The 27,336-nt window shown below is 44.0% G+C and overlaps 1 protein-coding gene across 3 annotated transcripts in view; it reads right to left on the bottom strand.

Moving 5' to 3' along the window:
- The window catches only part of LOC128698220 (mucin-2-like), a 149,776-nt gene that overhangs the window by 93,540 nt on the left and 28,900 nt on the right, over positions 1 to 27,336 (bottom strand). The window lies entirely within an intron of this gene.

Raw genomic sequence — 27,336 nt, 5'->3', positions numbered from 1 at the left:
ACTTTCAGGAGAGAATGATGAACTTCAGGAGAGAATGATGACCATCAGGAGAGAATGATGACTTTCAGGAGAGAATGATGATCTTCAGGACAGAATGATGACCATCAGGAGAGAATGATGACTTTCAGGAGAGAATGATGAACTTCAGGAGAGAATGATGACCATCAGGAGAGAATGATGATTTTCAGGAGAGAATGATGACCATCAGGAGAGAATGATGATTTTCAGGAGAGAATGATAATCTTCAGGAGAAAATACTGACAGATACCTCAAGTCAGTGCTCGTACGTTGGACTGCGTGCGGCCAGCAGTAGCAGCCTAGTTGATCAGGCCCTGATCCATCGGGAGGCCTGGTCATGGACCGGGCCGCGGGGGCGTTGATCCCCGGAATAACCTCCAGGTAACCTCCAGGTAACCTCCAGGTAACCTCCCGGTTCAGGAAAGAATGGTGACCTTCAGGAGAGAATGATGAACTTCAGGACAGAATGATGACCATCAGGAGAGAATGATGACTTTCAGGAGAGAATGGTGACCTTCATAAGAAGAAGAAGAAAGAAGGAACACTGCAACAGGCCTATTGACCCATGCGGAGCAGGTCCATGTCCCCCCTCCGGATTAAACCAATGACCCACCCACCCCGGATTAGCCCAATCACCCACCCAGTCTGGTCACCTCCACTCAAGGATGGAGCACGGCACCAGACCCAGCAGCACAAGCTAGTCAGGTCCAACTCACACCCACCCACACCCACTCATGTATTTATCTAACCTATTTTTAAAACTACACAACGTTTTAGCCCGAATAGCTGTACTCGGGAGTTTGTTCCACTCATCCACAACTCTATTACCAAACCAATGCTTTCCTATATTCTTCCTGAATCTGAATTTTTCCAACTTGAAACCATTGCTGCGAGTCCTGTCTTGGCTCTTTACATCCCCTTTATTTATTCCTGGAAATTTTCAGCACGCTCTGATTTACATCCCCTTTATTTATTCCTGTTTTCCATTTATACACCTCGATCATATCCCCCCTAATTCTACATGGCCCTTTCGAGAGAGTGCAGATTCAGGGCCTCAGTCTATCCTCATAGGCCGAAGATTTCTGATACATGGGATCATCTTTGTCATCCTCCTCGGAATAAAGTTGTACGTTTTCCAGAGCATTTATATCCACTCAGTAATACGGTGAATCAGAACTGAGCAGCATAGTACGACTAAATGAGGCCTAACCAAGGATATATAGAGAACTATATACAAAAGATGAAGAACAACCTGAGGACTTCTATTATTTATACAGTGGAAGTAGGTCCTTCCCAAAGAGATGGGTTAGTTGCAGCAGCCGTGAAGAAGGTCTTGTAGATGTCCTCTGAACCAAGATTCCATGATGTTGCAGTGTCTGACAAGTTGTGCAAGAAAGGTATTAAATACCGACAATATGAAAGTTAAGACACATGTGCAACATCTGGATACCTTTATTGTAGACGTTTCGCCATCCAGTGGCTTTATCAATACAGATTCTAGGACATAATAGGAAGACAGTAGAACTACAAGGGTGATGGACTGATTACATCGTCTTCACATCTCTACTGTTCCTGCCTACTTTCTGTATTCGACTGAAGAAGCCTACTGTGTAGGCGAAACGTTTCGGAATAAAGTTGTCTAACTGTTGCATATGTGTCTTACCTAACAACCTGTCGGTATTGTATACCATTTTGATGTTCACTTCTAGATATGAAGCCAAGAATTCTGTTAGCTTTATTGCGAACACTAATGCACTGTTGTCTTGATTTTAGATTACTGCTAACCAGAACTCCTAAATTCCTTTTCGCAATCAGTAGTATTAAGATCTACATTATTTACTTTATATGTGGCATGGTTATTTAACTGTCCAACATTTAGAACTTTGCATTTGTCAATATTAAACTGCATCTGCCACTTCTCCGACCATTGCTTCAGTCTATTCAAATCATCCTGGAGTGCTCTTGTGTCCTTATTAGAATGAATTGGACGGCCTATTTTGGTGTCATCAGTAAATTTGCTTATGTCGCTATTTATAAGAACATAAGAAAGAAGGAGCACTGCAGCAGGCCTACTGGCCCATGCTAGGCAAGTCCAAGTCACATCCACTTATAGGAGGGGTAAGTTTATTTAGGCACAGGTACGTATTACTACAGTTATCATACAGTGTATATTACATAGGGTAACCCCAAAAAGTCTTACAAAGTGACTTATTTCCATTGTGATCCTTCACGCTTGTCCCCAGGATGCCACCCACACCAGCCCACCAACACTCAGGTACCCTATTAATACTAGGTGACCAGTATGTTTATTTAGGCACAGGTACACGTAAGTACAGTTATCATACAGTGTATATTACTTAGGATATCCCCTATAAAACTCAGACAAAATGGCTTATTTCTATTGGAGCGGGCCTTGATACGCTGGCAATGGGCTCCCTCATCTATGTCGTTTATGTAAATTGTGAACAACAAAGGGCCCAACACTGACCCCTGAGGAACACCGCTTGTGACGTGCCCCCATTATGATTTCTCCCCATTTATGCAAACTCTCTGCTGTCTATTTGTCAGCCATGCCTCTACCCAGGAAAAAATTTCTCCTCCTATTCCGTGTGCCTTAAGTTTCCTCAGTAGCCTCTTGTGTGGAACTCTATCGAAAGCCTTACTGAAGTCCATATACACAATATCATATTCATTACCATGATCTACCTCCTCAAAGACCTTAGTGAAAAAAGTTAGTAAATTCGTAAGACAGGAACGCCCCTTTGTAAAACCGTGTTCAGATTCATTAATCAATCTGTGCCTGTCAAGATGGCTACGAATTGCTTCGGAAATTATTGATTCCATAAATTTTCCCACTATGGAGGTATAGTTCGAAGCCAAGGACCTGTCACCTGCCTTGTAGATAGGTATCACATTTGCCATTTTCCACTTATCAGGCACTATGCCAGTTTGTAGTGACATGTTAAAAAGATTAGCCAAAGGTATGCTAAGTTCCTTTTTACATTCCTTTAACACCCTTGCAAACAGTTCATCAGGACCTGGGGATTTGTTAGGTTTTAGTTTCTCTATTTGTCTGAGGACCATGTCACTAGTTACTGCAATCGTACATAGTTTATTATCATCCTGTTCTACATAATCTATTATTTCAGGAATATCGCTAGTATTTTCCTGGGTGAAAACTGAGAGGAAGTAGGTATTGAGAATTTCAGGAGAGAATGGTGACCTTCAGGAGAGAATGGTAACCTTCAGGAGAGAATGGTGACCTTCAGGAGAGAATGGTGACCTTTAGGAGAGAATGGTGACCTTCAGGAGAGAATGATGACCTTTAGGAGAGAATGATGAACTTCAGAACAGAATGATGACTATCAGGAGAGAATGATGACGTTCAGGAGAGAATGGTGACCTTCAGGAGAGAATGGTGACCTTCAGGAGAGAATGGTGACCTTTAGGAGAGAATGGTGACCTTCAGGAGAGAATGGTGACCTTCAGTAGAGAATGGTGGCCTTCGGGAAAGGTGAGTACAACTAGGTGAGTACAGCTAGTTGAGTACAACTAGGTGAGAAGTACAGCTAGGTGAGTACAGCTAGTTGAGTACAAATAGGTGAGAAGTACAACTAGGTGAGAAGTACAACTGGGTGAGTACAATTAGGTGAGTACAACTGTATGAATACGGTTAGGTGAGTACAGCTAGGTGAGTACAACTTGGTGAGAAGTACAACTAAGTGAGTACAACTCTATGAGTACGGCTAGATGAGTACAGCTAGGTGAGTACAGCTAGGTGAGTACAGCTAGGTGAGTACAACTAGGTGAGTACAACTAGGTGAGTACAACTAGGTGAGTACAGCTAGGTGAGTACAAGCTAAGACAAATCTAGACCTCCTTGACTTCTTGACTTCCAAGATGACTTCCTCATCCTTCTTGAAGTCCTTCACTCTCATTTTTTTTCTTGAGTGAGAGTGAGTGGCGAGGACACTGTCACTCTCCCTCATCCCAACTGCTCATTCTCCCTGCACTCACTTTCACTCACTCACTTTCACTTACTCTAACTCACTTTCACTCACTATTACTCACTTTCACTCTCACTCACTCACTTTCACTCCCTCTCACTTCCACTATCACTCACTTTCACTCTCACTAACTCACTTTCACTCACTCTTACTCACTTTCACTCACTCTTACTCACTTTCACTCTCACCCTCATTCTCCTCTTACTCCTTCCACATAATGGTATTTGTTAATGGAAGACTTGCTTTAGTGGAACACTTGGGTAAGTGGAACACGTTCTGGAAGTGGCTGTACTGTTTAGGCGAAACGTTTCGGATTAAAGATACGTCAGTATTGCACATGTGTCTTATTAAAACACCTAAATTACTGGGATTACTTGAAGTACCTACGACTGTACTCCTTAGAACGTAGGCGAGAAAGATACAGCATAATCCACACCTGAAAGATGTTGGACTGGCTCGGGTGTGAGTTGGACCTGACTAGCGTGTGCTAATAGGTTTCATGGATGAGAAGGATGGGGAGATGGAGGATAGGAAGGATGGGAACCATGGAGAGATGGAGGATGGAAAGGATAGAGGATGGGAAGGATGGGAAGGGTACGAAGGATGGGAAGGATGGGAAGGGTAGGAAGGATGGGAAGAATGGGAAGGGTAGGAAGGATGGGAAGGATGGGAAGGGTACGAAGGATGGGAAGAATGGGAAGGGTAGGAAGGATGGGAAGGATGGGAAGGATGAGAAGGATGGGAAGGATGGGGAGGATGGGAAGGGTAGGAAGGATGGGAAGGATACGAAGGATGGGAAGGATGAGAAGGATGGGAAGGATGAGAAGGATGGGAAGGATGGGAAGGATGGGAAGGATGAGAAGGGTGGGAAGGATGGGAAGGATGGGGTATGAGAGCGTGCACCTCCATAAATCCTGTCTTCAACTCCATCCCCCTCCCCCCCATTAATCCCCCCTACCATCACCCCCCCAACCCATCTATCCCCTACACACCTACTACCCTTCCAACAATCTTCACCTATCACCTATACCACCCCCTCACATCCTATCTCTCCCACACCCCTCCACCCATCTCCTATCCCTCCCATACCCCCTCCACTCACTTCCTGTCCCTCCCACACCTCCTCCACCCACCTCCTATCTCTCCCACACCCACTCCACCTACCTCCTATCCCTTTCACACCCCCTCCACCCACCTCCTATCTCTCCCACACCCACTCCACCCACCTTCTATCCCTCCCACACCCCCTCCACCCACCTCCTGTCCCTCGCACACCTTCTCCACCCACCTCCTATCTCTCCCACACCCCCTCCACCCACCTCCTGTTCCTCTCACACCTCCACCCACCTCCTGTCCCTCGCACACCTTCTCCACCCACCTCCTATCTCTCCCACACCCCCTCCATCCACCTCCTGTCCCTCCCACACCTCCTCCACCCACCTCCTATCTTTCCCCACACCCACTCCACCCACCTATTTCTCCCACATCCCTTCCACCCACCTTCTATCCCTCCCACACACCTTTCACCCACCTTCTATCCCTACCACATATACCCCCCACCCACTTTACTCACCCACCCCGGATGCTCCTAATTCACGATTACACTTGGAGTAATTACGCACACGGTAATACTCACGCCCACGACGAAACCTACGCCCATACCTGCCCCCAGATCCGCCCATCCTTGACCCCTCTACGCCCTCACGCCCACTCACCACCAACACCAGATTATCATTCAGGTTAAGGACTCTCAAGTATTATTTCATGATATATATATATATATATATATATATATATATATATATATATATATATATATATATATATATATATATATATATATATATATATATATATATATATATATATATATATATATATATATATATATATATATATATATATATATATATATATATATATATATATCATCTCCCCCTCCCTATCCTCCCCAAGGTAACCTCCTCCTCCTCCTCCTCTTCCTCCTCCTCTTTCTTCCCTCTGTCGACCTCAAGACCTTCGTCAAGTAATTACGTATATCTAAAAACGAGTTAATTCTCTCTGTCTGTCTGTCTGTCTGTCTGTCTGTCTGTCTGTCTGTCTGTCTGTCTGTCTCTCTCTCTCTCTCTCTCTCTCTCTCTCTCTCTCTCTCTCTCTCTCTCTCTCTCTCTCTCTCTCTCTCTCTCTTTCTCTCTATCTATCTGTCTATCTATCTGTCTATCTATCTGTCTATCTATCTATCTATCTCTCTTTCTATCTATCTCTTTTTCTATCTGTCTGTCTATCAATCTCTCTCTAATCTATAATCCCACTGCGGCAACAGGAAGGGACAACGGATGGCAACAGACACCAAACGGGGAATAATAAAGAAAACGGGAGAACAGGAACGGAAGAACAGGAGAAAATAAATAAATGGAAGGAGGAGAGGTAAAGAAGAATTAATGATAGGAGAGAAGGTTATTGGTCCAGGTATTTGAGTTGACCTCTGACCTGCCTCACATGACCTCGACCCAGCGTCCTGTCCCAGCTCCCAGAAGAGGTCAGAGGTCACCAGCCCACCTGGTAACCTCTCTAACACCACCGGGAGAGGTCACAGGCCACCACCAGTAAACCTGGTGACCTGTACTCCCTTTAAAAACACCAGGACAGGTCAGAGGTCACCAGTAGACTAGGTGACTTCTCTAACACTAACGGGGAAGTAGATGAATGGTTCAGAGAACCGACACGTTGATAAATTAGACACATGTGCAACTCTTGGGTATCTTTATTGAGGAAACGTTTCGCCACACAGTGGCTTCATCAGTCCATACAAAGGAGAATCTTGAAGAACAGGAGGAGAATGAGGTAATCAGTCCCTCAACCTTGAGTCGATGTGGTCAGTCCATCAATCTTGAATAGAATACGGCATACGTGTTGAGAAGGAGCTTATAAACCGTTGGCAGGAGAGGTGCCTAATTCTTGGGCACGACCTACTTCAACATTGAACAAATGTGACACGACCTATGACTGCTGCACCTCTCCTGCCTACGGTTTATAAGCTGCTTCTCCGCACATATGCTGTATTCTATTCAAGATTGATGGACTGACCACATCGACTCAAGGTTGAGGGACTGATTACCTCATTCTCCTCCTGTTCTTCAAGATTCTCCTTTGTATGGACTGATGAAGCCACTGTGTGGCGAAACCTTTCCTCAATTATGATACCCAAGAGTTGCACATGTGTCTAATTTATCAACTAACGGGAAAGGTCAGATGCTACCTAGTGACCTACCATTCTCCACATGCTATATGATTCCTTGCAGGTGGGCGTGCAGGCGGGCGTGCGGGTGGGCGTGTGGGTGGGCGCACCCTGGACTGGGGCGACTCACTACCGTAGAGTTACTTGGTTTCCGCTAGCTTTGTCAAGGTCACATTCCGCTTGACAGGGCGCCCCGCCCACCTACCCGCCCACCTGCTCATCTACACGCAGGTACGCCCTGCCACCCGCACATCTGCACGCCACTACGCCCACTTACGCTTCTGCGTAATAGTCAACACAGTGAAAAATCTGAATGTGACCTGACCTAACTAGGTTAGGGCATTAGTTTAAGCCGGTAGGAGACTTGGACCTGCCTCGCATGGGCCAGTAGGCCTGCTGCAGTGTTCGTCCATTCTTATGTTCTTAATCAGTCCATCAACCTTGGAGGAAAAGTATTTGAGGTGGTCAGTCCCTCAGCCTGGAGGGACTGATGAAGCCACTGTATGGGCGAAACGTTTCCTCGATAAAGATACCCAACTGTTGCACATGCGTCTTAAGCTCGTCTGTATTTTATACAATAATAGGCCAGTAGGCCGCCTGCAGTGCTCCTTCTTATGTTCTTATATGCAACAGTTAAGTATCTTTATTCCGAAACATTTCGCCTACACAGAAGACTTCTTCAGTCTAGTACAGAAGAGGCATCAGAAGCAGTAGAGATGTGAAGACGATGTCATTAGTCCATTGCTCTTGAAGATGTAGTTCTGAGGTGGTCAGTCCCTCAGTATATTAACTCTGTGAAGTCAGGAGAAATCACTGAGCTGGAGAACGTGCAGAGAACTTTCACTGACCGTATCAATCCAGTAGAACACATAAATGACTGGGAACGCCTGAAAATCCATCAATTTCTACTCGCTGGAGCGTAAATCAGGCAGATCGATCATAATTTTTACCTGGAAAAACATTGTTTCTTAAAGTATTCCCAAATGTACCTAACGTGGGCCAGTAGGCTTCCTGCAGTGCTCCTTCTTCCTTATGTGCACACTCAAGTCAGTCAAGAGATGTGATGACTGGGACCGATTGATGTCTTGAGTCCATCAGTCTTCAGACTGACGGACTGAGCACATCGATTCTATAAGAACATAAGAACATAAGAAGGAAAGAACACTGCAGCAGGCCTACTGGACCATGCGAGGCAGGTCCAAGTCTCCTACCGGCTTAAGCCAATTCCCCAAGACTCACGAAATCGTAATGACACGATTGCAAACAAACCGCGGGTTCAATCCCGGCCGGGGTATGGCCAATTCCCCAACCTAGTCAGGTCAGGTTACATTCACTTAAGGACTTGATTAGCACAAGCTAGTCAGGTCCAACTCACACCCACCCACACCCACTCATGTATTTATCTAACCTATTTTTAAAACTACACAACGTTTTAGCCTCAATAACTGTACTCGGGAGTTTGTTCCACTCATCCACAACTCTATTACCAAACCAGTGCTTTCCTATATCCTTCCTGAATCTGAATTTTTCCAACTTAAAACCATTGCTTCGAGTCCTGTCTAGGCTAGATATTTTCAGCACGTTATTTACATCCCCTTTATTTATTCCTGTCTTCCATTTATACATCTCAATCATATCATCCCTAATTCTACGCCTTTCTAGAGACTGCAGATTCAGGGTCCCTCAGTCTGAGGCTGAGGGAGTGATTACCTCGAGCTCCTTCCCATCTTCCACCTTTTTCTGCAGTGGACTGAAGAAGTCACTGTGTGACGAAACGTTCCCAGAATAAAAATACCTAAATGTTGCACAAGCGTCTCATTTATCCACACTGTAGAAAGTGCATCATCCCATAGAGTAAAACCGGGTTTTACTCTATGGGATGTCCCTACTATCCGATGTCCCGTTTCTTTGGGTAATTCACTGTGGGGGAAATGTAGTCACGTGAGTGTGAAATGGAAGTCTGATAATCTTTTTGCACTCTGGCAGGACTGCTGGTGTATTCTTTCTGTCTCACGGACAAGTAAGATGACAGGTAAATCTTTCTGTCTCACGGACAAGTAAGATGACAGGTAAATCTTTCTGTCTTACGAACACGTAAGATGACAGGTAAATCTTTCTGTCTTACGAACAAGTAAGATGACAGGTAAATCTTTCTGTCTTACGAACACGTAAGATGACAGGTAAATCTGTCTCTAAACCATGTAAAATAACAGGTAAACATAATAAATTCGTACTCACACTCGGAGTACACTTACCATTACTTCTCTAAGATCACTCAAGTGTAGTCACAGCAGCAGTGCATTTCACTGGGTTATTTTGCACGGTCTGCCAAATATCTTCCTCTCGTAGGGAGTAATTTCGGTGAGCAAATTTGGAACCAGTTCCTTCTGAATTTTTCAGGTGTACGTTATACTTTATCTTTCCTGCCCCCCCCCCCAAGAAGTATACTTCGAGGAACGTCAAAAGGGTTTCCAGCAAATTTAGAAGCTTCAGTGAATTTTAGGCGCAGTGAAGGCTCTGTGAGTACTGTCCGGTTCTGCGGCTTCACCTAGCTAGAGAAGGACTGTTAGTCTACAGTAATGCGCGAGTCAAGGCACTTCGAGTAGCATCATTGGCTTGGCATCTCTTGTTTTCAGAGTTCTAGTTATCCAGCCTAACAATTTCCTAAGAGTAGTGTTAGAATAATGGTGTTTGTGTGTACTCACTTATTTGTGGTTAAAGGGGGTCGATTCATAGCTCCTGGCCCTGCCTCTTTGCTCGTAGGCCCACTCTCTCCCTGCTCCACGAGCTTTATCGTCCCTCTTCTTAAAGCTATGTATGGATTCTGCCCCCACTATATCATTCTACAGATTGTTCCACTTCCTAACAACTCTATGACTGAAGAAATACTTCCTAACATCCCTCTGACTCATCTGAGTCTTCAACTTCCAGTTGTGACCCCTTGTTGCTGTGTCCCATCTCTGGAACATCCTGTCTCTGTCCATCTTGTCAGTTCCTCTCAGTATTTTATATGTCGTTATGTCGCCCCTATCCCTCGTGTCCTCCAGTGTCGTAGGGTCGATTTCCCTTAACATCTCCTAGCTCCTTAGCTCCGGTACTAGTGTGCGTGTACTCACCTAGTTGTGGTTGCAGAGGTCGATTCATAGTTCCTGGCCCCGCCTCTTCGCTAGTCACTACTAGGTCCACTCTCTCCCTGCTCCATGAGCCTTATAAATGTGTGTGTGTGTGTGTGTGTGTGTGTGTGTGTGTGTGTGTGTGTGTGTGTGTGTGTGTGTGTTCTGGTTCGCGGCTGCTTGTTCATTCTGCTCCAGAACAAGTGTTCACACGAGTTCAACGCAGCAGTTCAGTACGTGAGGAGAGTGCTGGGAAGGTGAGTGTTTATCCTGGCAATACCTCTAGTGTTCTTGTTCTCATTGTTCTTGTACTGCTCTGGTGAACACAGGACATACGTAGTGTTCTGCTGTACCTACTTACCTCTCTCCTAATCACTTTGTTCATCTGTCTCTTTAAATCAGTGAGTGTGCACGTTCCACGATAACAACAGCAACCTCTGCTACTCACGTTCACTAACTCACACAGCTTTAAGAATAGGTACGAAAGTGCGAGTATTTTTGTTAATGGGTTTGGATTCGAGTATGGGCCAGTAGGCCTCCTGCAGTGCTTCTCCTTTCTTATGTTTTATTAGACTAGAAAGGAGTAAGCCAGGTCGCAAAAAGCGAGGTCAGGAACTGAGACTAGATTCCTGTACCCACAAACAGGCGATTACAAGAGAAATACAGAAAGTAGAGAGCATTACACAGCTTCGAAACTAGGCACGTACACGCCCTGATAAATATAATCTTTGTACGCGCCCTACAAATAATTGATCTAGTAATTTTAATCGTAGAATGAGAGGAGACATGGTCACAACATACAAAATACTACGGCACATACACATGGTGGACCCGGGCAGAATATTCAGCAAAAAAGGCTGAGAGACTGATCACCTCAAAATTATTGCTACTGTCTCCAGTCATACATTCATCATTATTCAACTGAAGAAGACTGCTGTGAAGGCGAAACGTTTCCACAATTAAGATACACAAATGTTGCACAAGTGTGAATATAAAAACTAGTATTTAATAGTTAGGTATCTTTATTCCGAAACGTTTCGCCTACACAGCAGGCTTCCTCAGTCGAGTACAGAAAAGTTTGCAGAGGCAGTGGTGATGTGAAGGTGATGTCAGTCCCTCAGGTGGTCAGTCCCTCAGGTGGTCAGTCCCTCAGGTGGTCAGTCCCTCAGGTGGTCAGCCCCTCAGGTGGTCAGCCCCTCAGGTGGTCAGTCCCTCAGGTGGTCAGTCCCTCAGGTGATCAGCCCCTCAGGTGGTCAGTTCCTCAGGTGGTCAGTCCCTCAGGTGGTCAGTCCCTCAGGTGGTCAGCCCCTCAGGTGGTCAGCCCCTCAGGTGGTCAGTCCCTCAGGTGGTCAGTCCCTCAGGTGGTCAGTCCCTCAGGTGGTCAGTCCCTCAGGTGGTCAGTCCCTCAGGTGGTCAGCCCCTCAGGTGGTCAGCCCCTCAGGTGGTCAGTCCCTCAGGTGGTCAGTCCCTCAGGTGATCAGCCCCTCAGGTGGTCAGTTCCTCAGGTGGTCAGTCCCTCAGGTGGTCAGTCTCTCAGGTGGTCAGCCCCTCAGGTGGATAGCCCCTCAGGTGGACAGTCCCTCAGGTGGATAGCCCCTCAGGTGGAGAGTCCCTCAGGTGGAGAGTCCCTCAGGTGGTCAGCCCCTCAGGTGGATAGCCCCTCAGGTGGAGAGGCCCTCAGGTGGTCAGTCCCTCAGGTGGAGAATCCCTCAGGTGGTCAGTCCCTCAGGTGGAGAGTCCCTCAGGTGGTCAGCCCCTCAGGTGGATAGCCCCTCAGGTGGACAGTCCCTCAGGTGGTCAGTTCCTCAGGTGGTCAGTCCCTCAGGTGGTCAGTTCCTCAGGTGGTCAGTTCCTCAGGTGGTCAGTTCCTCAGGTGGTCAGTCCCTCAGGTGGTCAGTTCCTCAGGTGGTCAGTCCCTCAGGTGGTCAGTTCCTCAGGTGGTCAGTTCCTCAGGTGGTCAGTCCCTCAGGTGGTCAGTTCCTCAGGTGGTCAGTTCCTCAGGTGGTCAGTTCCTCAGGTGGTCAGTTCCTCAAGTGGTCAGTCCCTGCACAGATGTCTCACTCTTCAACTTGTCAGTTTTCAAAAAACCATTTACATCAAAACAGTGCAAAACAATGGTCAACATTACTAAGGCTCGCTGAAGTCACCACCACAACCAGGTTTGTGGCGCTGGAGTCGTCAGCTTGTTCTTCCAGAACTCAGCTTCAGAGCATCAAATGATATTCATTTCTCCAACGATGATGTATCTGGGGAACAAAATCCACAGGACAGTGGAGGTAAGAATTTACAACAAACCCGGCAATTTCGAAAGGAAACTCTAGGTATTGCTGTACGCCCTGGACCGTAAAATTGAGGGTTGCTTGTCAATGATTGATCTAGCGCTGGAGTGAGAAAAATCCGCGTCGAATCCGCACCTATCCACACAATCCATGGAAATCCGACTGATAAGTTCTTGAGACAGTCGAGAAGTATACGTACTATTGCAGGGGTATGCCAGGACAGCTGCTGTAAACCGAGCACAATGAATACTTCCTCTCACTGCATACTTCCTCTCACTGCATACTTTCTCATATTGATTCCAGAAAAAGCCAGTCAGTGACTTCTTCAGGAATCAGTGAGTTCAGTTGGTTCTTCAGGAATCAGTGAGTTCAGTTGGTTCTTCAGGAATCAGTGAGTTCAGTTGGTTCTTCAGGAATCAGTGAGTTCAATCCATCAATCTTCAAGACTGATGGATTGAACACATCGATTCCAGGCTGAGGGACTTATTACCTCAAACTCCTCTTTTTCCACCGTTCTTCTCCGTATTGGACTGAAGAAGCCACTGGCTGGCGAAACGTTCCCTCAGTAAAGATTCCCAGATACTGCACAAATGTCTCATTCCTCAATTGTCGGATATCGAAACCATTTATCACACATTTTTTTCCTCTCTGTTGTAACTCTCATTTTCACATCCGTCGGCCTTAAGAAAGATCTGCGGCGATGCCGATGAGTTTTCCTAACATTTTCCCACTTCTAGAAGGTGTCTCGATGTTTCAAAGATTGATTACTCTCGCGTGAACGTACGTATTTCTGAGAGAAAGTTGACTACTTTCCAAAAAAAACAGAGAAAGGTCTTGTTACACGTTCAGTGATTAGTGGGAAATGGTATACGTTACAGACAGATTAATAAATAAGGCACATTTGCAACAGTTAGGTACCTTTATTCCGAAACGTTTCGCTTACACACTAGGCTTTGTTAGTCGAGCACAGAAGAGTTATCGGAAGCAGTAGAGATGTGAAGACGGTGTCCTCAGTCCCCCTTGAACACGTAGTTTTGGGCAAGTCCAAGTCACTTACTGGCCCACGATAGGTAGGTCCAGGTCACCTACTGGCACACACTAGGCAGGTCCAAGTCATCTACTAACCACACTAGGCAGGTCCAAGTCACCTACTAACCACACTAGGCAGGTCCAAGTTGCCTACTGGCCCACTAGGCAGGTCCAAGTTGCCTACTGGCCCACTAGGCAGGTCCAAGTCACCTACTGGCCCACACTAGGCAGGTCCAAGTCACCTACTGGCCCACACTAGGCAGGTCCAAGTCACCTACTGGCCCACACTAGGCAGGTCCAAGTCACCTACTGGCCCATGCTAGGCAGGTCCAAGTCACCTACTGGCCCAAGCCAGTCAGGAGGGGCCAGGAGCTGCGACTTGACACCCCTGCAAGCGATGCCGGATGAATGCTGGTGCAAAATCCACATACAATCTCTTAAGTATGTCACAGAAACTTACTGTTTTGAAATTCGCTTGTGCGCTCACGGTCGAAAATAAATCGACGTTATTCTCCGTGAATTTTGGTGTACCGTTCTTCAGTCTGGTGTACCGTTCTTCAGTCTGGTGTACCGTTCTTCAGTCTGGTGTACCGTTCTTCAGAGTCTGGTGTACCGTTCTTCAGAGTCTGGTGTACCGTTCTTCAGTCTGGTGTACCGTTCTTCAGAGTCTGGTGTACCGTTCTTCAGTCTGGTGTACCGTTCTTCAGAGTCTGGTGTACCGTTCTTCAGAGTCTGGTGTACCGCTCTTCAGAGTCTGGTGTACCGTTCTTCAGAGTCTGGTGTACCGTTCTTCAGTCTGGTGTACCGTTCTTCAGAGTCTGGTGTACCGTTCTTCAGTCTGGTGTACCGTTCTTCAGAGTCTGGTGTACCATTCTTCAGAGTCTGGTGTACCGCTCTTCAGAGCCTGGTGTACCGTTCTTCAGAGTCTGGTGTACCGTTCTTCAGTCTGGTGTACCGTTCTTCAGAGTCTGGTGTACCGTTCTTCAGTCTGGTGTACCGTTCTTCAGTCTGGTGTACCGTTCTTCAGTCTGGTGTACCGTTCTTCAGAGTCTGGTGTACCGTTCTTCAGTCTGGTGTACCGTTCTTCAGTCTGGTGTACCGTTCTTCAGAGTCTGGTGTACCGTTCTTCAGTCTGGTGTACCGTTCTTCAGTCTGGTGTACCGTTCTTCAGTCTGGTGTACCGTTCTTCAGAGTCTGGTGTACCGTTCTTCAGTCTGGTGTACCGTTCTTCAGAGTCTGGTGTACCGTTCTTCAGTCTGGTGTACCGTTCTTCAGAGTCTGGTGTACCGTTCTTCAGAGTCTGGTGTACCGCTCTTCAGAGCCTGGTGTACCGTTCTTCAGAGTCTGGTGTACCGTTCTTCAGTCTGGTGTACCGTTCTTCAGAGTCTGGTGTACCGTTCTTCAGTCTGGTGTACCGTTCTTCAGTCTGGTGTACCGTTCTTCAGAGTCTGGTGTACCGTTCTTCAGAGTCTGGTGTACCGTTCTTCAGTCTGGTGTACCGTTCTTCAGAGTCTGGTGTACCGTTCTTCAGTCTGGTGTACCGTTCTTCAGTCTGGTGTACCGTTCTTCAGTCTGGTGTACCGTTCTTCAGTCTGGTGTACCGTTCTTCAGAGTCTGGTGCACCGTTCTTCAGAGCCTGGTGTACCGTTCTTCAGAGTCTGGTGTACCGTTCTTCAGAGCCTGGTGTACCGTTCTTCAGAGCCTGGTGTACCGTTCTTCAGAGCCTGGTGTACCGTTCTTCAGTCTGGCGTACCGTTCTTCAGAGTCTGGTGTACCGTTCTTCAGAGCCTAGTGTACCGTTCTTCAGTCTGGCGTACCGTTCTTCAGAGTCTGGTGTACCGTTCTTCAGAGTCTGGTGTACCGTTCTTCAGAGTCTGGTGTACCGCTCTTCAGAGTCTGGTGTACCGTTCTTCAGAGTCTGGTGTACCGTTCTTCAGAGCCTGGTGTACCGTTCTTCAGTCTGGTGTACCGTTCTTCAGAGTCTGGTGTACCGTTCTTCAGAGTCTGGTGTACCGTTCTTCAGAGTCTGGTGTACCGCTCTTCAGAGCCTGGTGTACCGTTCTTCAGAGTCTGGTGTACCGTTCTTCAGAGCCTGGTGTACCGTTCTTCAGAGCCTGGTGTACCGTTCTTCAGTCTGGCGTACCGTTCTTCAGTCTGGCGTACCGTTCTTCAGAGTCTGGTGTACCGTTCTTCAGAGCCTGGTGTACCGTTCTTCAGTCTGGCGTACCGTTCTTCAGAGTCTGGTGTACCGTTCTTCAGAGTCTGGTGTACCGCTCTTCAGAGTCTGGTGTACCGTTCTTCAGAGTCTGGTGTACCGTTCTTCAGAGCCTGGTGTACTGTTCTTCAGAGTCTGGTGTACCGTTCTTCAGTCTGGTGTACCGTTCTTCAGAGTCTGGTGTACCGTTCTTCAGAGTCTGGTGTACCGTTCTTCAGAGCCTGGTGTACCGTTCTCCATCGACCGTCACAGTGGACCAGAGTCTTGAATCAAGGTCTCGAACCAGGGTCCTGGACCGGGGGTCTTGGACCGGTGTCTTGGGCCAGCGTCTTGGACCAGCGTCTTGGACCAGTGATCGTCTGAAGTCCATGGACTTCAGACGATCTCTCCACCACATCTTTCAACTCCCCCTCCCTCTCTACCCATCCGCTAATATATCGGGGGCATCGCCCCCTCTCTCCCTCTCATCCCAGCCTTTATATATTTTACAGCAATAAAAATGTACACAAACGCCTCTCCTCCATCACAAGTTGACAGGTTTGACAAGTTGTGGCTGTCAATTCTTTTACGCTGGAAAGTCCGGCTGGGGAGAATAACCTATCCGAGTAGCTTTTAATGAAGGAGGATCGAGCCTTCACCACTCTCAGGGCTGCTTGACGCATACAAATTGAATGCTTCTTATAATAATAATAATAATAATAATAATAATAATAATAATAATAATAATAATAATAATAATAATAATAATAATAATAATAATAATAATAATTGTGAGTTCTCAAATATTTCTATTAAAATATAATTCAGGGATAGAGATGAAAACCATTGACAGAAGGTTTTGTCTGTCTGTCTCTGTCTGTCTGTCTCTCTGTCTCTCTATCTGTCTATCTGTCTGTCTGTCTGTCTCTCTCTCTCTCTCTCTCTCTCTCTCGCTCTCTCTCTCTCTCTCTCTCTCTCTCTCTCTCTCTCTCTCTCTCTCTCTCTCTCTCTCTCTCTCTCTCTCTCTCTCTCTCTCTCTGTCTCTCATCTTCTGTCTCATTATGTCTGTCTCACGTCCCGTCTGCGTCAACCTGTCACGACTCGCCGTCTACAAGACGGTCCCGCGGCGCGTCAGTTTTACCCAATTAAAACCACACGCAAAAACAGACCTCGATCAGGTTTTTTCTTTCGTTTTTTTATTAATATAATTAAACTTTGGCTCGCGGCTGGTGACTAAACCACACACGAATTGTGTACTCTGAATTGTGTACTCTGAATTGTGTACTCTGAATTGTGTACTCTGAATTGTGTACTCTGAATTGTGTACTCTGAATTGTGTACTCTAAATTGTATACTCTGAATTGTGTACTCTGAATTGTGTACTCTGAATTGTGTACTCTGAACTGTATACTCTGAATTGTGTACTCTGAACTGTATACTCTGAATTGTGTACTCTGAATTGTGTACTCTGAATTGTGTACTCTGAATTGTATACTCTGAATTGTGTACTCTGAATTGTGTACTCTGAATTGTGTACTCTGAATTGTGTACTCTGAATTGTGTACCCTGAAATGTGTACCCTGAAATGTGTACTCTGAATTGTGTGCTCTGAATTGTGTACTCTGAATTGTGTTTCTCTGAATTGTGCACTCTGATTTTTGTACTCTGAATTATGTTTCTCTGAATTGTGTACTCTGAATTGCGTACTCTGAATTGTGTACTCTGAATTGTGTACTCTGAATTGTGTACTCTGAATTGTGTGCTCTGAATTGTGTACTCTGAATTGTGTATTCTGAATTGTGTACTCTGAATTGTATTCCCTGAACTGTATACTCTGAACTGTACCCAGTGATTTGTATTCGCCGAGGTGATGTAAGAACGTACGAACTTGTAATCTCAATTATCTTAATTATCAATTATATTTGAAATTACAGAAATTGCTTAACGTGTATACAGACGAGGCAGAGAAGTGAATGACGAGGTAAAGAAGTGAATGACGAGGTATAGAAGTGAATGACGAGGTATAGAAGTGAATGACGAGGAAGAGAAGTGAATGACGAGGTAGAGAAGTGAATGACGAGGAAGAGAAGTGAATGACGAGGTAGAGAAGTGAATGACGAGGCAGAGAAGTGAATGACGAGGAAGAGAAGTGAATGACGAGGTAGAGAAGTGAATGACGATGAAGAGAAGTGAATGACGAGGTAGAGAAGTGAATGACGAGGTAGAGAAGTGAATGACGAGGTAGAGAAGTAAATGACGAGGAAGAGAAGTAAATGACAGGTAGAGAAATGAATGACGAGACAGAGAAGTGAATGACGAGGTAGAGAAGTGAATGATGAGGCAGAGAAGTGAATGACGAGATAGAGATGTGAATGACAAGGCAGAGAAATGAATGACGAGGTAGAGTAGTGAATGACGAGGTAAAGAAGTGAATGGCGAGACAGAGAAGCAAATTCTGCAACCTCAGAAGCGAAAATATTGTGTTACTCATAGCGGGTTGGTCAGAGCATGTTTTTGCTGATGATGCGGTGTGGCTGCCAGAGTCAACCAGGTGAGCCGCAGTAGCTGCTGATGGACGAGTCTGGGAGTAAACATCGCTTGTTTAAAAGATGGAAGATGAAAGCTAGAAGAAGAAAACAAAGACAAAATTGGCGTATTGAGCAGACAAAAAAATCGACAGACACACAAGCGCAAAAGTTGCAAAATAAGCTGACTGACTTGACAAAGCTTTACATGACGGCGGATGGATTTATGAAGGATGAGGTTAATCATAGAACTGATGAGGGGAAAAAAGGTGAGTGGTGCGTTGAGGTATATGTGGAGTCAAAAAACGTTATCTATGGAGGCAAAGAAGGGTATGTATGAAAGTATAGTAGTACCAACACTCTTATATGGGTGTGAAGCTTGGGTGGTAAATGCTGCAGCAAGGAGACGGTTGGAGGCAGTGGAGATGTCCTGTCTAAGGGTAATGTGTGGTGTAAATATTTTGCAGAAAATTCGGAGTGTGGAAATTAGGAGGTGTGGAGTTAATAAAAGTATTAGTCAGAGGGCTGAAGAGGGGTTGTTGAGGTGGTTTGGTCATTTAGAGAGAATGGATCAAAGTAGAATGACATAGAGAGCATTTAAATCTGTAGGAGAAGGAAGGCGGGGTAGGGGTCGTCATCTAAAAGGTTGGAAGGAAGGGGTAAGAGAGGTTTTGTGGGCGAGGGGCTTGGACTTCCAGCAGGCGTGCATGAGCGTGTTCGATAGGAGTGAATGGAGACAAATGGTATTTGGGACCTAACGAGCTGTTGGAGTGTGAGCAGGGCAATATTTAGTCAAGGGATTCAGGGAAACCGGTTATTTTATATAACCGGACTTGAGTCCTGGAAATGGGAAGTACAATGCCTGCACTTTAAAGGAGGGGTTTGGGATATTAGCAGTTTGGAGGGATATGTTGTGTATTTTTATACGTATATGCTTCTGAACTGTTGTATTCTGAGCACCTCTGCAAAAGCAGTGATAATGTGTGAGTGTGGTGAAAGTGTTGAATGATGATGAAAGTATTTTCTTTTTGGGGATTTTCTTTCTTTTTTGGGTCACCCTGCCTCGGTGGGAGACGGCCGAGTTGTTGAAATATATATATATATATATATATATATATATATATATATATATATATATATATATATATATATATATATATATATATATATATATATATATATGTATATAGGCAGCGCAGAGATGTCGTGTTTGACATCCCTGTGTGGTGTAAATATTGTGGGAAAGGATGATTCTTTGAAGGTACAGGAAAATGGTAAAGGGAGGACTTCTGTTAGAGATGGTGCTTTTCTATGGGTTAATACTGGGCAGTGGTGTGTGTCCTCTTCTGAAGATACAAGTAAGGTGCGAGTGATGGTTAATGTGTTTTCCTCTTTGGGTCACTCTACTACTACTACTACTACTACTACTACTACTACTACTACTACTACTACTACTACTACTAATAATAATAATAATAATAATAATAATAATAATAATAATAATTTTAACAAAAATAATAATAATAATAATAATAATAATAATAATTATTATTATTATTATTATAACAATAATAAAAATAATAATAATAATAATAATAATAATAATAATAATAATAATAATAATAATAATAATAATAATAATAATAATAATAATCATAATAATAATAATAATAAAAAGACAGTCTATTAAAAAATTAGACACACTTACAGTGCTACCTGCTTATACAACTACTCTCGCTTTAGTGAACTGCTGTAATTACTTTAACTGCTGTTATAAGACCTGGTTAAAGTTGCGTCAGGGAACGTAATTACCAGGAAACTGTATTATTCAACTGTTGCTTCAGTGTCTTAATAACCTTCCTTAACTTCTTCTTCTTCTTCTTCTTCTTCTTCTTCTTCTTCTTCTTCTTCTTCTTCTTCTTCTTCTTCTTCTTCTTCTTCTTCTTCTTCTTCTTCTTTTCTTCTTTTTCTTCTTCTTCTTCTTTTTCTTCTTCTTCTTCTTCTTCTTCTTCTTCTTAACGTTTCTTGTTAATTTACATATGCTACTGTCTTAATCTCGCATTAATTTACGTTTGTTTAAGTTAGGATAAATGGTGAGGTGTGGGGGCCCAGCTAGTGTAGGGGCCCCACATCACCCATGGTATGAGGTGTGGGGGCCCAACTTCATCTCCTTCACCCATTTAAATTACCACCTTCCCGCAAATACATACACATGACGGAAGGAATAAACTCCGAGGTGTCACTGTTTGCAGATGGCGTGAAGTTGATGAGAAGAATTCATTCGATCGAAGACCAGGCAGAACTACAAAGGGATCTGGACAGGCTGCAGACCTGGTCCAGCAATTGGCTCCTGGAGTTCAATCCCACCAAGTGCAAAGTCATGAAGATTGGGGAAGGGCAAAGAAGACCGCAGACGGAGTACAGTCTAGGGGGCCAGAGACTACAAACCTCACTCAAGGAAAAAGATCTTGGGGTGAGTATAACACCAGGCACATCTCCTGAAGCGCACATCAACCAAATAACTGCTGCAGCATATGGGCGCCTAGCAAACCTCAGAACAGCATTCCGACATCTTAATAAGAAATCGTTCAGGACCCTGTACACCGTGTACGTCAGGCCCATATTGGAGTATGCGGCACCAGTTTGGAACCCACACCTAGCCAAGCACGTGAAGAAACTAGAGAAAGTGCAAAGGTTTGCAACAAGACTAGTCCCAGAGCTAAGAGGTATGTCCGACGAGGAGAGGTTAAAGGAAATCGACCTGACGACACTGGAGGACAGGAGAGATAGGGGGGACATGATAACGACATACAAAATACTGAGAGGAATTGACATGGTGGAGAAAGACAGGATGTTCCAGAGATTGGACACAGTAACAAGGGGACACAGTTGGAAGTTGAAGACACAGATGAATCACAGGGATGTTAGGAAGTATTTCTCCAGTCACAGAGTAGCCAGGAAGTGGAATAGTTTGGGAAGAGATGTAGTGGAGGCAGGATCCATACATAGCTTTAAGCAGAGGTATGATAAAGCTCACGGTTCAGGGAGAGTGACCTAGTAGCGACCAGTGAAGAGGCGGGGCCAGGAGCTAGGACTCGACCCCTGCAACCTCAACTAGGTGAGTACAACTAGGTGAGTACACACACACACACACACACGCACACACACACACACACATACATACATACATACACACACACACACACACACACACACACACACACACACACACACACACACACACACACACACACACACACACACACACACACACACACAGGGGCCAGGAGCTAAGACTCGACCCCTGCAACCACAAATAGGTGAGTACAGGGAAGTTAGGAAGTATTTCTTCAGCCACAGAGTTGTCAGGAAGTGGAACAATCTGGGAAGTGATGTAGTGGAGGCAGGATCCATACATAGCTGAAGAGGTATGATAAAGCTCATGGATCGGGAAGAGTGACTGGGTAGCAACTAGCGACGAGGAGGGACCCAGGAGCTGTGAATCGACCCCTGCAACCACAACTGAGTACACACACACTGTTTACTATCACCACTATCCACTACCACCTACAACCATCACATCTACCTCCCACACGTCACTCTCCGTCTCCCACCCTCACCCACTCACCCACTGCCACCCACTTTCTCTGACATCTGATTCACCCACCTTTGAACTTAACACACTTCACAACATAAGAACAGAGGTGCACTAGAGCGGGCCTACTGGCCCATGCTAGGCAGGTCTAACTCACACCCACCCACACCCACTTACCCGTCCAACAGTCTAGCTGACAGTCAGGAGACAGCAGTGAGAAAGGCACAACTTCGATTCCTTAACTTTTTTAGACTTTCGAGAATTTTCCTATCTTGTTACCCAGCTCAGCTTGTCTGGTGCTTGCCTGATCAACTAGGCTATTACTACCAGGGGCCCGCTGGCCCATATATCCATCACAGCCTGGTTGATCTGGCATTTGGTGGAGGTATATTTTCAAATGTCCTCCTGAAATATATCTATTCTTGTTGCAACAGTGTTACTCGTAACTTGTGGTAGAGTGTTAAGCAGTCTGGGACCACGAATGTTGATATAATGTTCTCTTATTGTCCTCACGGCGCCCCTGTTTCTTACTTGCATTTAGGTTAGGTAAGATTCATCAGGAAACAGAGTAATTGCTTCACTGGGTTCATTTTATACTTCCTACTATATTTCTCACTCTAATGTTTCACACTTTCTTTAATATCTCTCACTTCAATATGATGTTATGGCAGTGTGCAGAGTTTGGACTAGACCCTTAAGCACCTTCCACGTATATATTATCATGTATCTCTCTCTCCTCCGCTTCAGTGAGTACATATTTCGGACTTTGAGGTGTTCTCAGCAATTTAATATTTTTGGCTCTATGTGGACAGTAAATGATCTTTGTATGTGTTCCATCTCTGCTGTCTCTCCTGCTCTGAACGGGGCCGTCAACACTGAACAATAATCTAAGCGAGAGAGCACAAGTGATTTGAGTAGTATCACCACTGGCATTATTTCCCTTTTTTCAAAGTTTTCATAATCCAACCATTGTCCTGGCTCTCGTGATATTTGCCTTATTACGCCCTTGGAAAGAAAAGCCAGCAGACATTATTACTCCCAGATCTCTCGCATATTCCTTTCATTCCGTTTGGTGATATTTCGTCCTGTATCTCTTGAGTTCTTTATCCTTTCTATATCTCAGCATTTGGAACTTGTCACCACTGATCGTCTTGTTGTTCTCCACTACAAGACTCGGTGTACCGTTATATCACCCCACAACCGTTGTTCCATTAGACTATTCTTATTTTTCTTTAGTATTTTTTTTTTGCTGAAGTCACTTACTTCCTCTCTCACGAACTATATAAATTACTCTCTTGAGATTAAGAAAATGTAAAATTATTATTATTATTATTAAACTAGTGACAGGAGAAGGTATTATTATTATTATTATTATTATTATTATTATTATTATTATTATTATTATTATTATTATTATTATTATTATAATTATTATTATTATTATTAAACTAGTGACAAGAGAAGGTATTATTATTATTATTATTATTATTATTATTATTATTATTATTATTATTATTATTATTATTATTAAACTAGTGACAAGAGAAGGTATTATTATTATTATTATTATTATTATTATAATTATTATTATTATTATTAAACTAGTGACAAGAGAAGGTATTATTATTATTATTATTATTATTATTATTATAATTATTATTATTATTATTAAACTAGTGACAAGAGAAGGTATTATTATTATTATTATTATTATTATTATTATTATTATTATTATTATTATTATTATTATTAAACTAGTGACAAGAGAAGGTATTATTATTATTATTATTATTATTATTATTATTATTATTATTATTATTATTATTATTATTATTAAACTAGTGACAAGAGAAGGTATTATTATTATTATTATTATTATTATTATTATTATTATTATTATTATTATTATTATTATTATTATTATCATTATAAGCATCGTCAAACGCTGTTTCTAGTTCATTTTTTCCTTAACAACGATACAAGTTTAATTATGTATATTTTTTATAAGAACTTCAACTAACTCGCATAACCACGTTCTCCATCACTCTACACTCTCCCTCTCGTTAAACTCCCTCTAGTTACACTCTCCCTCTTGTTAAACTCCCTCTAGTTACACTCTCCCTCTCGTTAAACTCCCTCTAGTTACACTCTCCCTCTTGTTAAACTCCCTCTAGTTACACTCTCCCTCTTGTTAAACTCCCTCTAGTTACACTCTCCCTCTTGTTAAACTCCCTCTAGTTACACTCTCCCTCTCGTTAAACTCCCTCTAGTTACACTCTCCCTCTTGTTAAACTCCCTCTAGTTACACTCTCCCTCTTGTTAAACTCCCTCTAGTTACACTCTCCCTCTTGTTAAACTCCCTCTAGTTACACTCTCCCTCTCGTTAAACTCCCTCTAGTTACACTCTCCCTCTTGTTAAACTCCCTCTAGTTACACTCTCCCTCATGTTAAACTCCCTCTAGTTACACTCTCCCTCTTGTTAAACTCCCTCTAGTTGCACTCTCCCTCTTGTTAAACTCCCTCTAGTTACACTCTCCCTCTTGTTAAACTCCCTCTAGTTACACTCTCCCTCTCGTTAAACTCCCTCTAGTTACACTCTCCCTCTTGTTAAACTCCCTCTAGTTACACTCTCCCTCTACACTCTCCCTCTTGTTAAACTCCCTCTAGTTACACTCTCCCTCTCGTTAAACTCCCTCTAGTTACACTCTCCCTCTCGTTAAACTCCCTCTAGTTACACTCTCCCTCTCGTTAAACTCCCTCTAGTTACACTCTCCCTCTCGTTAAACTCCCTCTAGTTACACTCTCCCTCTCGTTAAACTCCCTCTAGTTACACTCTCCCTGCACTATATTCCCTGCGTTTCGCTATACTTCTCGCAACACATGTTGTAGTGGCCAGGCTTAGACTTGGTCACAAGTACATCTACCAGTTTGACAGACACATAGATGATGATCAAACCAAATGCAAAGTAATGTGGCCATCACTATGGTCACTATCTTGAACACTATGTACTTAATTGTCCACTTTTTGAAGAATATAGTGATTAGCAGTATCTTATTAATGAAAACAAGATACCAGACAGATTAAATAAATATCTTAATTTACTTCCAAAAGATAAGTCAACTGCAGATATAAATCCAGATGTATTCCTGTTAACCTTTAAGGGGCCTAGTTCCACTTCTTTTTGTGTATCCATATGTTCTTGTGCTAGTCTGGTTGACCAGGGAAGCACTAGGTGAGCCTGTCCCATGGCCGGGCAATCACCAGGCGAGCCTGTCTCATGGCCGGACAATCACCAGGCGAGCCTGTCCCATGGCCGGACAATCACCAGGCGAGCCTGTCCCATGGCCGGGCTCCGAGAGTAGTGAAACTCGAAATTCTTCAAAAATTTTAAAGGTACTGGTTGCCTCGGAGGCAAAAATCTAAATTTAAGGACCAATAAGGCAGAATATTGTAATTGGAACAACACACAGTTAACACGTACATAGGAGACAGACGCTTATGACAATGATTCAGTCAGACTTTAACCATTTACACTCTCCCTCTCGCTACGTTCTCCCTCTTGTTACACTCTCCCTCTCGCTACGTTCTCCCTCTTGTTACACTCTCCCTCTCTCTCCATGCTTTCCCTACACTTTCCATCTTATTACTCTCCCCTTCTTACTACACTTCCTCTCACTGAAGGAGGCAGTTTCCAAACACGTCAGTACACATCAGTCCCAAGCATCTATCACAACTCATGACCACACAGTCCCACCTCATTACCCAGCATCTCACATCCTGCACATCTCACAGCTCATGACCACACAGCCTCGCCTCATTACCCAGCATCTCACATCCTGCACATCTCACAGCTCATGACCACACAGCCTCGCCTCATTACCCAGCATCTCACTTCCCTGCACATCTCACAGCTCATGATCACACAGCCTCGCCTCATTACCCAGCATCTCACATCCCTGAACATCTATCACACCAATAAGAAACCTGACCTAAAAACGCTCGAAGACTCGCAAAAAAATGATAACAGTGCGAAACATCAGAGCTTGTCATTTCCTACAAAATACTAACATTTCGCACAATTATTCCCACTAAACTACAGTTTATAGAGCAAGTCTGAGCACAAGAATAAGTCTGAGCACAAGAATAAGTCTGAGCACAAGAACAAGTCTGAGCACAAGAACAAGTCTGAGCACAAGAACAAGTCTGAGCACAAGAACAAGTCTGAGCACAAGAACAAGTCTGAGCACAAGAACAAGTCTGAGCACAAGAACAAGTCTGAGCACAAGAAAAGTCTGAGCACAAGAACAAGTCTGAGCACAATAACAAGTCTGAGCACAAGAACAAGTTTGAGCACAAGAACAAATCTGAGCACAAGAACAAGTCTGATCACAAGAACAAGTCTGAGCACAAGAACAAGTCTGAGCACAAGAGCAAGTCTGAGCACAAGAACAAGTCTGAGCACAAGAACAAGTCTGAGCACAAGAACAAGTCTGAGCACAAGAACAAGTCTGATCACAAGAACAAGTCTGAGCACAAGAACAAGTCACGACCATAACTGTGCACAGTTCTGACACGATGAGGAGCTACTATAGGAAGATACGTGAGGAAACGTTTAGGTCCCAGGACCGAAACGTTGTCTCATAAATATGTCCTTGTGTTTACTCACCTGTTTTTCTAAACCTGTTTTTTTCGGTATTTATCGCCAAGGTTTAATACTGTGAGGAATTAGACCCATGTGCAACACATGTGTGTCTTTAATTCACAACGTTTCGCTCACTAATTGCTTTTTTTTTAAATCAATACGAGATGAAGAATTAGACACTTGTGGGAAATTAAAGGACACCCAGGTGTCGCACATGTGTTTAACCTGTCTAGCCCATGCTAGGCAAGTCCAACTCACATCCACCCACAACCACTCATATATTTGTCCAGCCCCAGAGTTCTCCCTTCAGTGACGGTACTCTGGCAGTTTGTTCCACTCGTCTACAACTCTATTGCCAAACCAGTTCTTCCCCAAATCCTTTCTAGACATTAAATATATTACCCAACTTGAACACCCAACCTGTTTTTATAGCTATCCAAAGTTCCAGCTATCCAAAGTTCTAGCTATCCAAAGTTCTAGCTATCCAAAGTTCCAGCTATCCAAAGTTCTAGCTATCCAAAGTTCTAGCTATCCAAAGTTCTAGCTATCCAAAGTTCTAGCTATCCAAAGTTCCAGCTATCCAAAGTTCTAGCTATCCAAAGTTCCAGCTATCCAAAGTTCTAGCTATCCAAAGTTCTAGCTATCCAAAGTTCTAGCTATCCAAAGTTCTAGCTATCCAAAGTTCTAGCTATCCA

Source organism: Cherax quadricarinatus, chromosome 63 (genome assembly GCF_038502225.1).
Source record: "Cherax quadricarinatus isolate ZL_2023a chromosome 63, ASM3850222v1, whole genome shotgun sequence".
NCBI classification, from domain to species: domain Eukaryota; kingdom Metazoa; phylum Arthropoda; class Malacostraca; order Decapoda; family Parastacidae; genus Cherax; species Cherax quadricarinatus.
Note: the sequence above shows the minus strand (reverse complement) of the source record. Positions and strands in the feature narration are given on the sequence as shown.